General features: G+C 40.6%; 1 long non-coding RNA gene across 1 annotated transcript in view; it reads left to right on the forward strand.

The window, feature by feature from the left end:
• Positions 1-1,459: 1,459 nt before the first annotated feature.
• LOC135404392 (uncharacterized) overlaps positions 1,460-16,769 on the forward strand; it is a 38,104-nt gene continuing 22,794 nt past the window's right edge. The window contains exons 1-2 of the long non-coding RNA XR_010425654.1: positions 1,460-1,591; positions 12,120-12,211. This is a non-coding gene — a long non-coding RNA (uncharacterized LOC135404392). The remainder of the gene's footprint in view (positions 1,592-12,119; positions 12,212-16,769) is intronic.

The following is a 16,769-nucleotide window of genomic DNA, read 5'->3' on the forward strand; positions in this document are numbered from 1 at the left end:
AAAACCTGAGAATGGGTTTGATACTTGCGTGATGGTAGATTGTTGCAGCACTGGAGCAGTAGCTTCACATCTTGGTGTAGCATTAGATAAAGGATTACTATATACTTTTGAAAATGTGGAAGATGGGAACTTCCTCTTAAATGTAGAAGTGAACCTGACTCTTCTTCCTTCATAGCATAGTATCCATCCATGTGAAAGTTATTTTTATATTTTCTATGGAAAAAAATTCCAAAGATTCAGCTCTGATCATGGAGCTTTTGTCTCGTTGCCCTGGTATATATCCTTACAGATAGCAACACACACTGCAAAAAGTAGTATAGTCATATCTTCCATTAGGCTAAGATAATTATAATGCAGGCTTCTTACTTATGTCAAGTAAGTAAGTACATAAATAGTTTTTCTTAAATGTAGTCCTATAACATGTTGTTAGTGTTTAAAATTAAAGCACACATGCCTACTCCTATTATCAAAAGAGAGAGATCTAGATCTAACAGTCTTGAGACTTTTAAAGAAGTTTTAACTATGAAAGGAGTCCAGAAATTTTCTCTGTCTTGGCATTGGCAACTAAGCAAACTTTGCATATACTGAAACTTTGGGAGAATGTTGCTAGAAAGAAACTACCTGAAAGGAGGTTGTAGCCAAGTGGGCATCGGTCTCTTCTCCCAGCAACCAGCAGTAGGACAAGAGGGCATGATCTTAAGCTCTGCCAGGGGAAGTTTAGGTTGGATATTAGGAAGAAATTTTTTATGGAGAGAGTAATCAGACATTGGAATGGGCTGCCCAGGGAAGTGGTAGATTCACCATCCCTAGAGGTTTTTAAGGTGAGAGTGAATGTGGCACTTAGTGCCATGGTCTAGTAACCATGGCAGTGTTGGATCAAGGGTCAGACTTGATCTCAGAGGTCTTTTCCAACCTGGTTGGTTGATTCTATGATAAAGGTTTGAAATAAATAGTTTCTTCAAACTCTGACTTTAGACGAAGTGTATAGTTTTTAGGAGCCTGTCACTGAAACTGTAAAATCCTGTAAGAGGAGGTACTGGAGAGGGTAAGCTACACTTTGTGCCTAGTAGTCATCAGATGCCTTGAAAGATCATATGTCGATGGAAAGATGCTTGGTTATGAAGCCACTTCAAACAGCATGAATCTATTCTCCTGGGTGTCAAATAATTCATATGCATTCTAGCCTTTCTTAGAATATTTTAGAGGGATTTTTGCTCAAAATTTCTGTGTCTGTCTTCTGCAAGTATATTCATATTTCTATAGAATTCAGGGTTTCTTCACTTCTGAGATAGCACTTCTAAGCTGAGGTGGGGCAGGTACTCTCTGGGTATGCGCGCGCCGCTCCTCCACCCAGGGGGAGGGGGGAATGCGACGCGCCTGCGCAAGAGCCACAGCGCCCGACGGCAGCTGGGTACATGCGCGGGGTTGGGGGTGGTGAAGCTGTGTGGAAGGAGGTGGTTCCATCGTAACGGGAAGGGTGGTGCGCCGTGGCGGTGCTTGTTTGTTCCGTTGCGTCTCGGCGGCCGAGGCTAGGCTCGCTCAGGGCCGTGGAGGCGGCGTGACGATGGCATACTTCGCGGAGAGCTTCTGGGTAAGGAAGTGTCGCGGGCCGGTTCCTCCGTGTCACGAGTGGGACGGGCAGGGCGCAGTGCAGCGCAGCCGGCGTACTTTCCGCAGGAGCAACCTCGACTCTTGCGTCACCTTGGGGACTGGGTTTGGGCCTTGCAGCGGGGAGTGCGGCGGAGGGACGGTGGCCGCTGTTCACTCCGCGGCACTCTGTGACTCCTTCGGTGGCCTCCTGCGCCTGCTGCGCCTAGCCCCTCCTCGGCCAGGCTGGGCCGTGGGGGAAGCGCCCTGCCCCGCGCAGTGCTCGGGGGCCCATTAGGGAGAAACGATGTCGGAGAGGGTTTGCTGGCCCAAGGGATGTGCAGATATGAGCGAGACACCATTCGGTAGGGGGTCTTACACTTGCAGCCACTATGGTGCGTAGATAGAGCTTCTACTGCAGTCTGATCTCTCTTAAGCCTACCATACAATGCAGTTGTTTGGGGAAACGGCACACTAACTGTAACAACTTATAGTTATATCATGTCGAAGCAAAACTGCGTCTCGGAGCTTTATACTTCTGTACCGACAACTCAGTTCTATCTGCATGACAGAAGGTACAGCCTGAACAGCAGCCAGCTAGAGAAACTACAGACTTTCCAGTCTATTTTAGAAACATAATTCGTCAGTCATTTCTGTGCAAATATTTATATTTTTACTTAGATAGTTATACATGGAGGAAAAACCTAAAATCTAGATTTGGGTTATTGATCCTTGCATGAAATGGAACTTGTTTTCGTTGTGACTGTAGTTAGTCTGAAATATTAAAGTAAGGGTTCTTGTTATTTCCATTATACTTAGCTAGGTTTTGTCACTTTGAGTACACTCATACTGGTACAGTACAATAAAAAGTATTCATTATCTTTGACTTACTGTTTTCTTAGCACTATTTGGGAAGTGTTGCATAAGCTTTGACATAAGTTTGATTTTTTTTTTTTTTTTAAAGCTGACTGGTGCAGGCATGCTCTTGTTAATTGTGAGTCTTTTAAACCACTTCTAAGCCAGTCAGTATAATTGCTGTAGATTAATTTGGTTCAACTGTTGGAAGTGCTATATATAGCTGATACTGGTCTCTGTGTAATGCTGTGCATGGTAAGTCTGGAAGTTCTGGGATATAAAAATATGTGTTTAAATTTGTTTTGATGAATTGTTTTTATTTTGTCTTTTTAATTGCTGGTATTACCTGTAGATTTTTGAGAAATGGTTGTGAGGAAGATTCTTTTCTTTTCAAGTTCTTTTGTAACATGTGACTGTGTCCAGAGTTAATTACTTTAGCTTTGTGAACAAGCTCACTCTAACAAGCATAAGACACATTCTCATATGCACTTATGTGATATGAGTGATAATGAAACTTGTCATGTTTCCACCTGGAGTTCCATTCACATGTTTATACAGTGCTACTCTTCTGCTTGGCATACAGTTGGATGCTCTGTTTCAAGAGAGTTATTGCGCAATATTTGCTCAGTCTCTTCCCTTTGTGTGTATTTAGCAGGAGTTGGCAACTTTTCATCTTTTTGTTCAAAAATATTTTTAATTATCTAGATATAGATAAAATGTCTGTTTTCCTTCATATGCATAGAGCTTCTCTGGAGATGATATTTATTTAATTTATTGAAACTGGAAGAAGAAAACTGAAATTGCCAGGTTACTTTTGTATTTAAACTCCTCAAAACTTTCAGAACTGAAGAAGATATGTTGCCAGTGTAAACATCAGGTGACTATTTTTTTAAAATTTTGATGCTCTCAATTTTATGTAGCTCTTTCAGACACTTGGTAATTGAAAATATAACACCATAATATTAATCAGAGGAATATTTTCATGTATACAGGGTCCATTAAGTAATTGCCTAGGTGGAAAGTATGAAATCTGTTACTTATTTGAAACTGCAGCAAGCAGCGACAGTTTTAAACAAAATGACAGTGATGTTTATCAGAGCATCTAAAATGAGTTTAAATTTACCTGGAGTTAGGTAAATGAAAAGAAGTCGACAGTACAAATGAACAAACAATAATGACTGGTATATGTCTTTCTAAGTTTGTGGATAAAGAGAAGATTGGTTTTGGTTAATATTTGAAACTTTCATTTTAGAATTACAGCAATGTACACCCAGTTTCTATTGTTGCACTAAAATTTGTAAATAATTAATAAATAGGGTATCTTTTAAGCAGCATAAATCAAATCTTGTAGTTGTTAAAAAGTTGTACCTAGTTGCAGCAAATACTTTATTTCACCTTTATGAGGGAGTTGTGCATATTGGTGCAACTCTGGAACAACTCTAAAATTTTCTTGATACAGACACTTTTTCTACCAAAAGGACTTCTATGCCATTATCATTTATCTGTATTAGTATTCTTGCATGCATGATCTGTTGGCCAGGACTGTGTGTGGTTTCTTCATATCTGGCAGAATAGTTTGGGTAGTATTTTTAAGTGTAAATCTAGGTGTAGGACAGCTTCTCTGGAGCTGACCAAAACAAGGGTTAAAGGATACAAATTTTTCAATGCTCACCCCAGAAACTGAAGCAAGTAACTATTTCTCACATTAATTCTTTTCTAGACATTTCCTATTTAGTGTTCATTTAACAAGAGGGGCTGGCTTTTCTGGTCACATTTTATTGATATATCATGCTTGCTGTAGGCAGCTCTAAGGTTGAACTAGGATTTGGAAAGTTAATTTGGAGATCATCCAGTTTTCATTTTATGACACTTTGAAGTAAATTAGGAACCTAAACTTTTTATGATTCTTGCCACTTCCAAACATTGCAGTTGGAATATTTGTCTGCCTGTTTCCTGGAGAATAAGTTGTGGGCTTGGTAGGCTATTTTAAAAAGAGGATTAAGCAGGTTATGACTTAAAAACTATACTTGATCATAAATCATTTATCAGTCTGATTTCTTCAGTGTAACATGCTGATTAAAGGGTTGAATAGGGGTGAAGGATGATTCTGAATGCTTAACCAGTACTAATGCACATTATAAAAGCATAGGTTGAAATGATGGTAATTCACTTATTGTCAAATTTTTCTTTACTTGCTGAACTTGGGGGGAAACACCAAACTGCCTGAACTTCTCTCATTAAACTTTTGCAGTCTGACCAAAGACCAAGCGCCATGAAGCTGATCAGAGGGCTGGAGCACCTCTGCTATGGAGACAGACTGAGAGAGTTGGGGTTGTTCAGCCTGGAGAAGAGAAGCATCTTCTAGTGCCTAAAGGGGCTCCAGGAGAGCTGGAGAGGGACTCTTCACAAGGGTCTGGAGTGACAGGACAAAGGGGAATAATGGCTTCACACTGACAGAAGGCAGGGTTAGATTAGATGTTAGGAAGAAATTCTTTATTATGAGAGTGGTGAGGCATTGGAACAGATTGCCCAGAGAAGCTGTGGATGCCCCATCCCTGGAAGTGTTCAAGGCCAGGCTGGATGGGACTCTGAGCAACCTGGTCTAGTGGAAGGTGTCCCTGCACGTGGCAGGGAGTTGGAACTAGATGGTCTTCAAGGTCCCTTCCAACCCAAACCTTTCTAGGATTCTATGAAAATCAAAATGTGTTGGAGAATTGCATGTTCCTTTTATTGTTTTATCTACTCTGTTTTTCTGTGCAATCAGTATTTGCAGCTGTCCGCCTTCTCACACTAGCTCAAGAAGTAGTATGCATCTAACGATTCATGGGAATTTTAGAATCACCTTAATAGTTGAGAAACACTTGTTTACCTTGGGTAAAATGAGGTTGCTATAATAGAGAGTATTAGCTTTTTACATGAATAGATGTTAATCTTGAATGGTTTTGGTCTAAGGTACACTGAGCTTTCACTTATATAATTAAATTAGAAACATGGAGAATAAATACTGCTACAGGTTGCCCAGAAATTCCAGGCTATTTTACCAAATATGTTTTAAATTCAGAATCATCTTTTATATGCAACACAAATTTATTCTTAAAATTTTCCAAAATCTTTTAAGTAATTTAGTAAATAATATAATAATAATGACCAGTCTTCGCAAGCGAAGATTTGGGAAAGGTCATAAACCCTTTGAGCCTGCGCAGTGGATTTTTTAGGTGAGACACAGTGTGCGCTGAACTGAGCCCACCCTTTAATCCTGAGGTTCATCTGCCGGGGCCGAGCAAAGCTTGGACAGTGGCAGTGAGGTCCCCAGGACGTAGCTGGATTGCCATACAAGGCTGACGAGCTCCAGCTGCCCGGGGGGCCGGGAATTGAACCCGGGTCGCAGCGGTACAAGTCCTGCACTCTAACCACTAGACCAGTGGTTAGAGTGCAGGACTCGTACCGCTGCGACCCGGGTTCAATTTAGTAAAACAGTTTCTGTAATCTGTTTCCTGTTACGTAGAAGTCGTGGAAATGCTGAACTCTGATTTCACAGTTGCTGACAGGGTTACTTTAATTTCCATGAGAAAATTATTACAGTTAGTTCTCAATGAAGGAAAATGGAAGGACTGTCTGCCCTCTCTTTCCATGACAATTTATTTTGTCTGCAAAGTTGGTCAGTAATGCCTCATTGTAGGTTTATGCAAGTGAAGTGTTTACTTGTATTTGAAATCTTGTTTCCTCTTATGATTTGCTGTCAGGAGATGTCTCTACTATATGTACGGAAGAGCTCTCTTAGAGCAGTGTAAAAGGGGAAACCTCAACAAGAACAGAAGAGCTCTTTTGTTAGCTCTAGGGAAAAAGGAGAAAACTGCTAATGAACTTCAAAGTAATTAAATGGAACCTATATGGGGAGGGAAGTGCTTACATTTTGCATTTTCACACAAAGTTTTACAGTTTTCTGTTGAGTAATGATGAGATCATCCTCAACATATGGCATTTTACCCTTTATTCTTTGGGCTGTCATCCTCTTCCTTGCAATGAGCTGGTGTCCTTTAGTCATGCTTACTTAACCATGACTATGTGGTATACAACATAAACTATATGTATCTTAAGTTCATACAATTTCATGCTATAAAGACTAATTGGTACAATAGTTAGGGAGATTTTTCTTAATGGTTTTTATTTTTAACTAGGCTGATATTGGGCTTTTTGTGATCCCAGCTATTACTATTGCCATAAGGAAGGAGCAGGTAAAAACAAATAATGAAGAAAAGTTAACTAGACATACAATTTGCATGTACAGTTTCGTACAATGTATATCGGGAGGAGCAGTGTTGAGGTTAAAAAAACACAGAGTGGTGATGGCTGATGTGCATGTAGATGATACATAACTTGTTTTTTGTAACTTAAATTACCTTTTTTCCTCTCAGCTGCAGCATGCATCTCTGTCTTTATCCTAAATAGTCTTAACTGCTGCTCAGTGTATAAATTGTTTGAACTACTCTTCATGAAATTAACTACTAAATGATGTAGTTGTGGATAGTCCATATGGCAGAAAAATGTATGCTCTCTGCACTGAGATACCATACTTTGACGTAGGTATGTATATGTTTTCAAATACAAGCAGAAGTTAATGTAATTTATAGAACTGTCATCAGGTTAATCATCAGTACTCCTGATCTTATAACTTGTAAATAACTGAACAATTTTGAAATCCAGGTGCTTGTGCTCATAGGTGGAGCCTGATATTGGTAAGGTTGACTGCACTTATGTCTTGGTTCTGGCCAGGACTGGATTAATTTTTGCAGTAGCCAGGAGGGGGCATGGGTGGGACACAGAGGTTATTCTATACCACCTCATGTCATTGCTGGGGGTGGGAGAAGGGAGTCTCTTCCAGGGAGAAGGGGTCTCTCCTGGTCGGGGTAGCATGACTGTGGTCTGATAGGGCTCTGCAGTGAGCATTTTGTGTGTGAATAACTCTGTCTCTTTTGTACACTTCTGTTATTAATATTGTTGCTGCTACTGTTTGTTTTCTTATCTCATTGCTGTTTTCAGTAAATTGTTCTTATCTCAACCTGTGATCTTTGCCTTTTGTGCCTCCAGTTCTCTTCTCCCACCGCAGGGTGAAGAGGGGTCACAAGCTAGCAGCAGCGTGGTTTGGAAAGTCTCATTGGGAGCACTGAATTGGGGAGTACCATTCCTAAACCACAACAGCCTTATTTGGCACCCAATGTGTGGCATGAAGGGTTGAGATAACAACAGATCTGCCCAGAGCAGGTTGGAAACAAATTTGATCTAAGCATTTGCTGTATTAGGTACAAAGCCACTGGTCACAATGTTGCTTGGTCTGTTCATCTGGGTGTGGTACCTAACCCTGTATATGTTCCCATATGTGCTCCTCATGATGTTCTTTTTCAGAGCAGGGAGGGGAATCAGGATTGCTTTGTTGCTGTACTGTGTGATATCAGCTTATGACATGATAACATCAAAGGGCAGTGAGGGTCATTTGGGATGTGTATTCAGTGTTGTTCTCCTACCCTTACCTCAGGCGTGACCTTTGGGAGTCCATTAATAATAGTACCCAGCCTGTGGGGGGAACAGGGGAAGATGTTTTTCCCCAGCTTTTCACCTCCTTTTCCTCCTTCAGGCCTGTTACAACAGCTTTTGAGAATTTTGAATTCCCTTTGGATGTTAAGGAAAGCATGTTCTTATTGCTAAGTCTGCCAGGTCTCCTCAGTGCAGTCCACACCATGTTTAGAGTTGCGAAAGAGATTTCTAGAAAGGCCTCTCAGAGATCTGCTCTGAGGGAGGATAGTTATGAGTGGCATGGAATGTGGGAGGATGTGGGCCAGTTTTTGGCGAAATTCTCTGCTCCAATAGTTTGGAAGTTCACCCCTGAACAACTACAGGACCCTGTTAAAGTGATAAAATATGTGGGAGAAAAATGCTGTGGCAGCTCCAGAGAGGCACGAAGTTATGTAATGTGCTGGGCCCTGGCTACTATTTATTGGACACTGCTCATCACTAGACAGCACCCTCAGGGGGAGGAGGAGGAAAGCAGACCAACAGGCACCTTGGCCACTCAAACTGCAGCTGAACCAGAGGAACAACTTGCCAGTAGCACTCACCCCTATACAGAAGAAGAAATCCAAGACCAAATCAGTTTGCATAATGAGGGATGAAGAGGAAGCAAGGCCCTCACAACAGGAGGAAGAGGCAGGGCCAGAGATAATCACCTGATCCCCAGGTGAACTTCAAGATATGCAAAAAGATTTCAGCTGTCATCTGGGTGAGCCCCTGGTGACCTGGTGTGATAGACTGAATGTCTTAAACATTGTCAAAATCATAGAAAGACTTTTTGTCATACTGCAAAGAACCAGCTGCCTCTCTGGGACCACTGAAGCATCCCCACCTCCTGAAGATGAAGATGCCTCCTGACTGGAATTTGGACCGGGACTGGGAACTTGAGATAAGACTATTGTCAAATTATCTCAGGTCTGAGGAGAAGTAAACAAGGGTCATGGGGTGGTGGAGGTGAAGGGTTTTGGATGTATGATGGTGAAATCTCTCCACACCAAACCAAAGGAGTAAACCCTCCTGCTCTGGGAAGACCACGTACACATGGGACATTCACATGAGAGGCAGCTGAGAAGGGGTCATAAACCATCAAAGACCCCCAAAATGCTCTCCCTCTCTCCTCCCCCGAATTCCTGAGGCCTTCCACCACCAGAGGACTGCACGTGATCCAAGTTATGCAACAAATCTGGAACCTGTCATTAGAGACTGCAAAGCTTACTCTCCCCCTTCCCCCCCAGGGAGGTTCTTGGGCATTTCCTGAATGTATATTAATCTATTGGACTCTATGTTTTGTGAGACCCTCACCACCAAGAAGACCAGCCAAACAGAACCCCACAGGATGCCACAGAGTTCCATAGAGTGGTGATACATTTTCTATTTTAATCTCTTTGTCACTCTCTTCCTTCCCCCCCCTCCTTTTCCTATTTCTTTCTATCTCTCTTTCTCTACCTCACATTTACTGTTAAATAAAATCCATATTATTGACTTTGGCATCTGGTCTCGTTTGCACCTTAATTCGGGCAGAGGCATTTCTAATAATTTTAATAACCAGATCATAACATCTGGCTGCTCTGATGCTGGGATATCGTGGCCCACGATATGAAACTAGATGGTAGTGAAGCCAAGCAACTGAGATCCCTGTCCCAGGATGTGGGCATTGGCAAGGGGATTGGGAAGAGGACAGAAACTCTCAGCCTCTGGGAGGCAGCTCCTGTCAAGTGTGAGGGAAAAGCATTCTCTCAAGGATGACCTAGCAGTGTGTCCAGACAGGTCGAACGCCATGGAGAAAGGTATCCAGTACGTGAGAGAATTAGCTGTGCTGGAGATAATCTATAGGGATCCAAATAATGAGCAGTCCCCTGTAGATCCAGATGAGGTCCAGTATACACAATCCATGTGGTGGAAGTTTTACGGAGTATGGCATAATTGTATGCCAACTCATTGGCATTGGTGTCAATGAAAGAAGAACAAACAGTGCTTCAGGTACCTGATTCTGGTGATATGAAGATCATCTTTTTTTCCTCCCTATTGATATGGGTCTTGGCTGTGGAAAGACTGTCCAAGACTGCAGACAGATTCAAAAGGCTCGAGCAAGCTAGAGAGGAAATGTCCCATGCCCCGTCAGTATGGACCAGAGTCTCTGCTATTGGGAGCAAGCGCTCCTCTGCTCGAGAGAGAGGGTACACACCACAAGCTAACCACTGGTTTTACCTGCATGACCACAGAGAGGACATGAGGAAGTGGGATGGAAAACCCACTTCTGCCCTAGCAGCACGGGCATGTGAGTTGAAAGGAAGAACCACAACAGGAAATTCTTCAAGGATAAATGCCACTCCAGTTTCCAGTGGGCAAGTCCTCAGACAGAATAGGAGGGTTGATGTTCCTTTTGATCCTCTTGAAGGGAGTTCCAATTCGTATTTACAAGAAGTGAGCAACGAGTACTATGACCAGAACTAGAGGGGCCCTGCCTCCAGACAGATGGAGGAAAGGGACAGTCGGATCTATTGGACTGTGTGGATCCAATGGCCTGGCACATCAGACCCACAAGACTAAGGTTTTAGTTGACACCGGCGCGCAATGTACCCTGATGCCATCAAGATATGTAGGGGCAGAATCCATCTCTATTTCTGGGGTGACAGAGGGATCCCAACAACTGACTGTACTGGAAGCTGAAGCGAGCCTGATTGGGAATGAATGGCAAAAACACCCCTTTGTGATCGGCCCAGAGGCCTTGTGTATCTTTGGCATAGATTACCTCAGGAGAGGGTATTTCAAGGACCCAAAAGGCCATTGTTGGGCTTTTGAGATAGCTGCTGTGGAGACAGAGGAAATTAGATGGTTGAATACCTTGCCTGGCCTCTCAAAAGACACCTCTGCTGAGGGTCAAAGAACAACAGCTACCACCACAGTGCACCATCAACAATACCGCACCAACTAGGACTCTGTGACCCCCATCCGTGAGATAATTTGTGAACTGGAGAGCCAGGGAGTGGTCAGCGAGACTCACTTTAATAGTCCTATATGAGCAGTGCGCAAGTCCAGTGGAGAGTGGAGACTGATAGTAGATTATCATGACCTGAACAAAGTCACACCACCACTAATTGCTGCCGTGCTGGACACGCTGGAACTTCAGTACGAACTGGAGTCCAAAACTGCAAAGTGGTGCCACCATCAATATTGCTGAATTGTGGCAAGACATCGCTACCCGGGTAGAGAAGTTGATTGTAAAAGTACGTCATGTAGATGCACACGTATCTAAGAGTGGGGCTACTGACAAACATGGCAACAATGGACAGATGGATCGAGCTGCCAAGATTAAAGTGTCTCAGGTGGATCTGGACTGGCAACATAAGGGTGAATTATTTCTGGCTCGGTTGGCCCACGATGCCTCAGGTCATTGGGGAAGAGATGGGCAGGAGAGGAATAGATAGTTTGACAGTAAAACTCTTATAGTAGCTATGTTGTTATGCTGTGGCTTGCCTCGCCTTCCTTTCATTTATTGTTGCTTTCTTCTGTTTGGGGGGGAAGGTCACCATGGTGCCAGAGATAATAAGCCGGCTGAGTTTATTAATTAGTTTTTAGGGCAGTGTCTCAGTTTTAATTGTGAGATATGCCTTACTGATTGGAAAGTGTTTTAAGCTTTAAAACTAAAGAATAGACAAAGGGAAGTTACCTATGAGAAGGAAGAAGTTAGTGATTTTTACCAGTTTTACAAAACCAAGAGAAATATCCCTGATATATGAAGAATCGAAGAGGTGCGAATTTTACTTCATGGGAAATAATGAAAAATATGAGGGAATGGAGAGGGAATACAGTATTAAGTATGCATTAAATAAGATGAGAAGTGAAAGAACACCCATAGAAATCTAGAGAATAGATGGCTTTAAATATAGTCTAGAAATATGTGATCAAAGAGTTGTCATTCAAAGGGTAGTTTGTTTTACATATAAGAGATTGAAGGGAACTAATAGCAATTGGTAAAAAAGCTGAAGCATTAGAAATCATTTACTTCATGAAACTTGATCAGTTATTAAAATGCATAGGTTCTATATTCTGTAATTGTTTTAACATGTTATGTTTCATAGTTCTGCTTTCTTTTTGTTATTAATCTTTAGGGGGAAAGGAACAATGGCTTTGATGTCCTCTATCACAACATGAAACATGGACATTTGTCAACAAAAGATTTGGCAGACTTTATAAGAGAAAGGTAAGTATTCATCCTTGCTAATCCTGGTTCTTTAATATACCTTTTGTGGTTTTTATTTAAGTTTATCATTATGTATTACCGTAACACGCAAAACAAAAATTGGCAAGCATTTTAAAATCTCATGTCCTATGAGAACATTTAAGTTTATTCCATTCGCTGAGAACTGAATAGTGATTTCTAAGTCACTGAACAGTGATTTCTAATAACAAGCTTCTAATTTTTAGGTTTGAAATAAAAAACAAAAGTAAAAAACCAGAAATGTCACAGTTTATTTAAATTAATCGCAATTTTTCATTGTGTTTGGAAGAAAAGCAATAAGTTAAGTAGAAAAAATTTGACCACAGATATAGAATTAGGGTATTAGCAAGTTCTAGTATGATCTTAAAAATTATCCTTCTTGATTAAGGTATTGAGAAACTAGGTTGGTTAAAGAAAAGGGAGTGATATCTACGGACAAGAAAATAATTTGCAAAAAATAACCCAGGTTGTTCTTTATGGTATGGAAAGGACAGAACTGAAATCTGCAAATGTGACAACTTCTTAAACAGATGTTCTTTATAGAAGATGACTGCTGCTGCTACTTTGAACATAAGAATTTCTGTTCTGGATGAAATTAATGATACGTCTGCTTCAGAATTTTGTCTTATTTAGTTACTGATACCAGATGATGGATGGAAAAAACTTGCAAGAGGCTAATTGAGGACCTGTTTCAGTGAATGTTTCTTGCAGTAAAAGCTGTCAAAATAACCAGCTTTTGTTTTCTGAAATTTTTCATCAAAATTTCAGTTTTAGCCCAAAATAGACCTCGATGAAGAATTTTTAAAAAAAAATTCCACAAAATGTAACTATCATGGGTCTGGCAGGTACTCAGTGACACTGACATTTGCATAGTTTCTAAGTGAGTTGAAATGGAGACAATGACAAAAATCTTTCCACTAAGTGAAATAGGTGAATTCCAGAGGCCATACGTGATGGGCAGTCTCCTATTGGAAGAACAACACAAACCAAGGAATGTTGTTTCAAGAATCCCTGTGTTGCCTAAAGAGACCACGGAGAAAAAGAATCCAGGCCAATTTAGTGCATAAGACAAGATAAAAAAACCGGGTTCTTTAATCAGGCCTCAGACCCAGGGAAATATACACGACGCACGCGCACGCAGACAGTGGTTCTATGATTTTATAATAAGGTCCAGATCTATCCACCCCCTGGTTCTGCCCCCCGATACGCCCCTGTGTCTGGGGGCGTGTGGGACCCCTTCTTCCTCATCTTCATCTTCTTCAAAGCATGTACAGTCCTTGGAGTTCCTCCAAAGTTCTGGGCTTGAAGGTTGCTGCGTCTGTATGATAACTCCTGGTCCAGGCCTAGGGTGCGATGTTCTTAAACAGAGGTGTTTTTCTGCAATTCTACCTTGAAAAGAAGACTAAACACACTAAGGGAATTTAGAGGGATTGATATGAAATGGGGTAACAGGGTTGGGTATGTGTAAACTGCTATGTTAAGGGTAAGGGATACAATACAGCTACATTAAAATGTACATTTACTACACAACTACTACTGAAATCTACAAAAGTTAAAAAATCCAAAAAGCTCTGAGGCATCATGATTCCAGAGAACACATTATGAAGCCAGACAGGTGTTTGGATTTAGTTGAGGGGCATTATGCTCTTGATGCTTAGTATGAAATGTTTAGGGCTTCACAGGCTGCTAAAAATGGTATATTTTTTTAAACTGCTTTTAATATTGACTGTTAAAAAACTTTGCCTTGTGTTATCTTTGTGTATGCCTGGATCTTTCCTTTGAAACCTGCTTTAATTCTTGGAATCAGTCTTTTTTTAAAATATATATATATAGTAATAAGTCATAGACTTAAGCTGTACATCACCTGGACACATGTAATTTTATTAGTTTTATATCCATTGTGTTTTGATTCATCTCCATATTTAGATCAGAAGTTTGCTTGCTCACTCTTCTTATCTCTGTTACGTTGTATTCTTTGGGCATGCTCCATTTTATTAATACTGATCCTGAGGTTAAAGGTCTTATGTAAATGGGTAAAATAACTTGATTCTATATCTGTCTTGGATTCTGTTTTATTATCGTGACATAAATAAAACTTGACAGTTCATTCTATGCAAAATTACTAGCAAAAAGAATGTGGCATTCTAGTTTATTTTTCATTCCATCAGTTTCTTCAAACGAAATTTTAAATGAGATGTGCCTTTACAATCAATAGATATGTGGACCTTTCTCCACATATTAAAAGTGTTTTAGCTGAAGCTTCTGAGAGATCAAGAAATGTAGTTTTTCTTCTTGTGAATAGATCAGGACATGCCAGAGATGTTTAGCCAGCCATCAACCATCTTATCTACAGCATTTTTTGTCAAATATATGAAAAATTTTAGTTCTAGTTAACATACTGTGATTCACTAGAATCTTAGCACTAAATTTTAATGTATTTGACAAGGCTTCAGTATACTTCTTAAGAACAACTTGCCCTGGAATTGGAAAATATCTCTGTGATGCAGACCTGCAGCAATAAGTTCAGTCCTTTCCGGTGAGCTTCTCCCCATCAGATATTAAACGTGATATCCGATCTGTTCTGTTGTGTCTTCAGCTCTGCTTTATCCATCTAGGTATGCCAGGCTACCATAAAAAAAAAAAATTTGAATGGCAAATAGATGCTTCTTTTCAAGTTAAGGTTTCATTGCTGATCAATCTCAGTCTAAGCTAGTGGTACCTTGTGGCATATAGTTTGTAGTTTCAAAGAAATAGATGGAATTTTAATATTTGGTGCCCATATCTAGGCAGTGACATCCTTCCACTACCATTGTGAGGTTATTGCAGTATGTCAGTCTTATTTCCCAGAAAATAAATATGGTTCAGTAGCACACATTTATTCATGTAGGTCAAATTCTTGATCTCAAAGAGTTTGTATTGGGCAGTGCTTGAACAGTGTTTTGCAAGTCTGATTGTCTTGACTGTATTGTTTTGCATTTTTGTTTATTGCAAAAAAATGAAGAGATATTGCTCACAGTTATCTGTTCCCCTCCTGTAGTCTGAATATTACTGTACAGTATTCTTTTCTGCTAGAAATATGTAAGTGGGTGAGCAATGAGGAATCTCCTAGATCTAGTGTTTTTATGCACTACTTAAACCTCATTTTCTGAGCTCTTCTCTATGAAAACTAAACTTGCGTATATTTGCAATTTCTTCATATCTGCCCTTCCATTCCTTCTGAACATATTGACCAGTTTTATTCAGATATGGAGATAGAGGAGAGTGTAAACTGAAAATTGCTTGCTGGGTAAAGAAGACACATCTGAGTTAGTGATTATACTTACAAAACATTGGAGTACTGTCAAACAGTATATACAGTTGTCAGCTGGTCAGTCAGCATTGCTGAAGTCTCCAGAAGAATAACCAAAATATTTGCTTTATTTTAATGGAGTGGCATACAAGAGAGGAAAGATAGTTGAGTATATGTGGATGTACAGACTGCTTAGGGCACAAAGGAAATGTCTGTATGAAATCTGAAAAAAAACTCCTGGATATCCCTAGAAGGAGCAGGTTTCCCCTTTGGCTGTGTTCAGTTAATCAATACCAATTCAGTTTTTAACTGTGGTGTTTCACTTTTTCATTTTTGAGTGTTTGTTAGTGATATGGTTTGAAGCTGGCTCCCTGCCAAGTCTCCAAACCTTACCACCAGAAGTCGTCCCCCCCCCCCCCCCCCCCCCCAAACCTCAGGGAGAAGAGGGAGAAAAAAAAACTAAGAAAACCCGAAGCGAGAGAGAGACAACCAAAGTGAGATATATAAATATATTTATACTTATATATATAATTAAAATATACAATTTCAAAAGGGAAAGGGAAGGGGAAGGAAAAGGGAACAAAACTAAAATTATATATATATATATATATATGTATCCCGATTAGTGACACGATATCTAACAACTAAAAGAGTTATCAAAGAAATATCTCACTACTCTCCTGGGACAACCGAGAGTCGCTCCGGAACGATCGCCGGCAACCTCTGTCTCCCAAGGCTGACAAGGCCTAACCAGGCCTCGCTCCCCAACACGGCAGACTCAACAGCAGGGAACCTGCACCTTCAAGCCGCCGGAAGGAAAGAGAACGAAGGCCTCTCCTCCTTTCTTCTTATAATCTGGCTTACGTAAAAATCGTAGGGAATACTGGGTAAATCTGGACCCTTCCTTGGTTACAAACTGGTCACCAAGGAAGGCCTAGCCCAAACCACCACAGTTAGTAGTCTAGTACTAAAAGAACTGAGGAACATTTGAATCTATAGTTCTTTAGTGCCTTTTGTCCAGATATTCTGCTACCGTAATTGGGAAAGACTTAGTCAGTACTTATTGCTTTCTAGGAGGTTCAGATATGCCTCCTGAAAGAGTGAATTTTGTGACAGGCAATCTGCTCAATGTTGGGGCAGAATATCTGTCTGCTAAAATATAGGTATCTTTGTTCTACTCTTGATAAAGCATGTAGAAATTATGTTTTAGGAGTTAAAAGGAGTTAACATATAAGAAGACTGGGATTCCCT

This window comes from Pseudopipra pipra, chromosome W (genome assembly GCF_036250125.1).
Source record: "Pseudopipra pipra isolate bDixPip1 chromosome W, bDixPip1.hap1, whole genome shotgun sequence".
Classification (NCBI taxonomy): domain Eukaryota; kingdom Metazoa; phylum Chordata; class Aves; order Passeriformes; family Pipridae; genus Pseudopipra; species Pseudopipra pipra.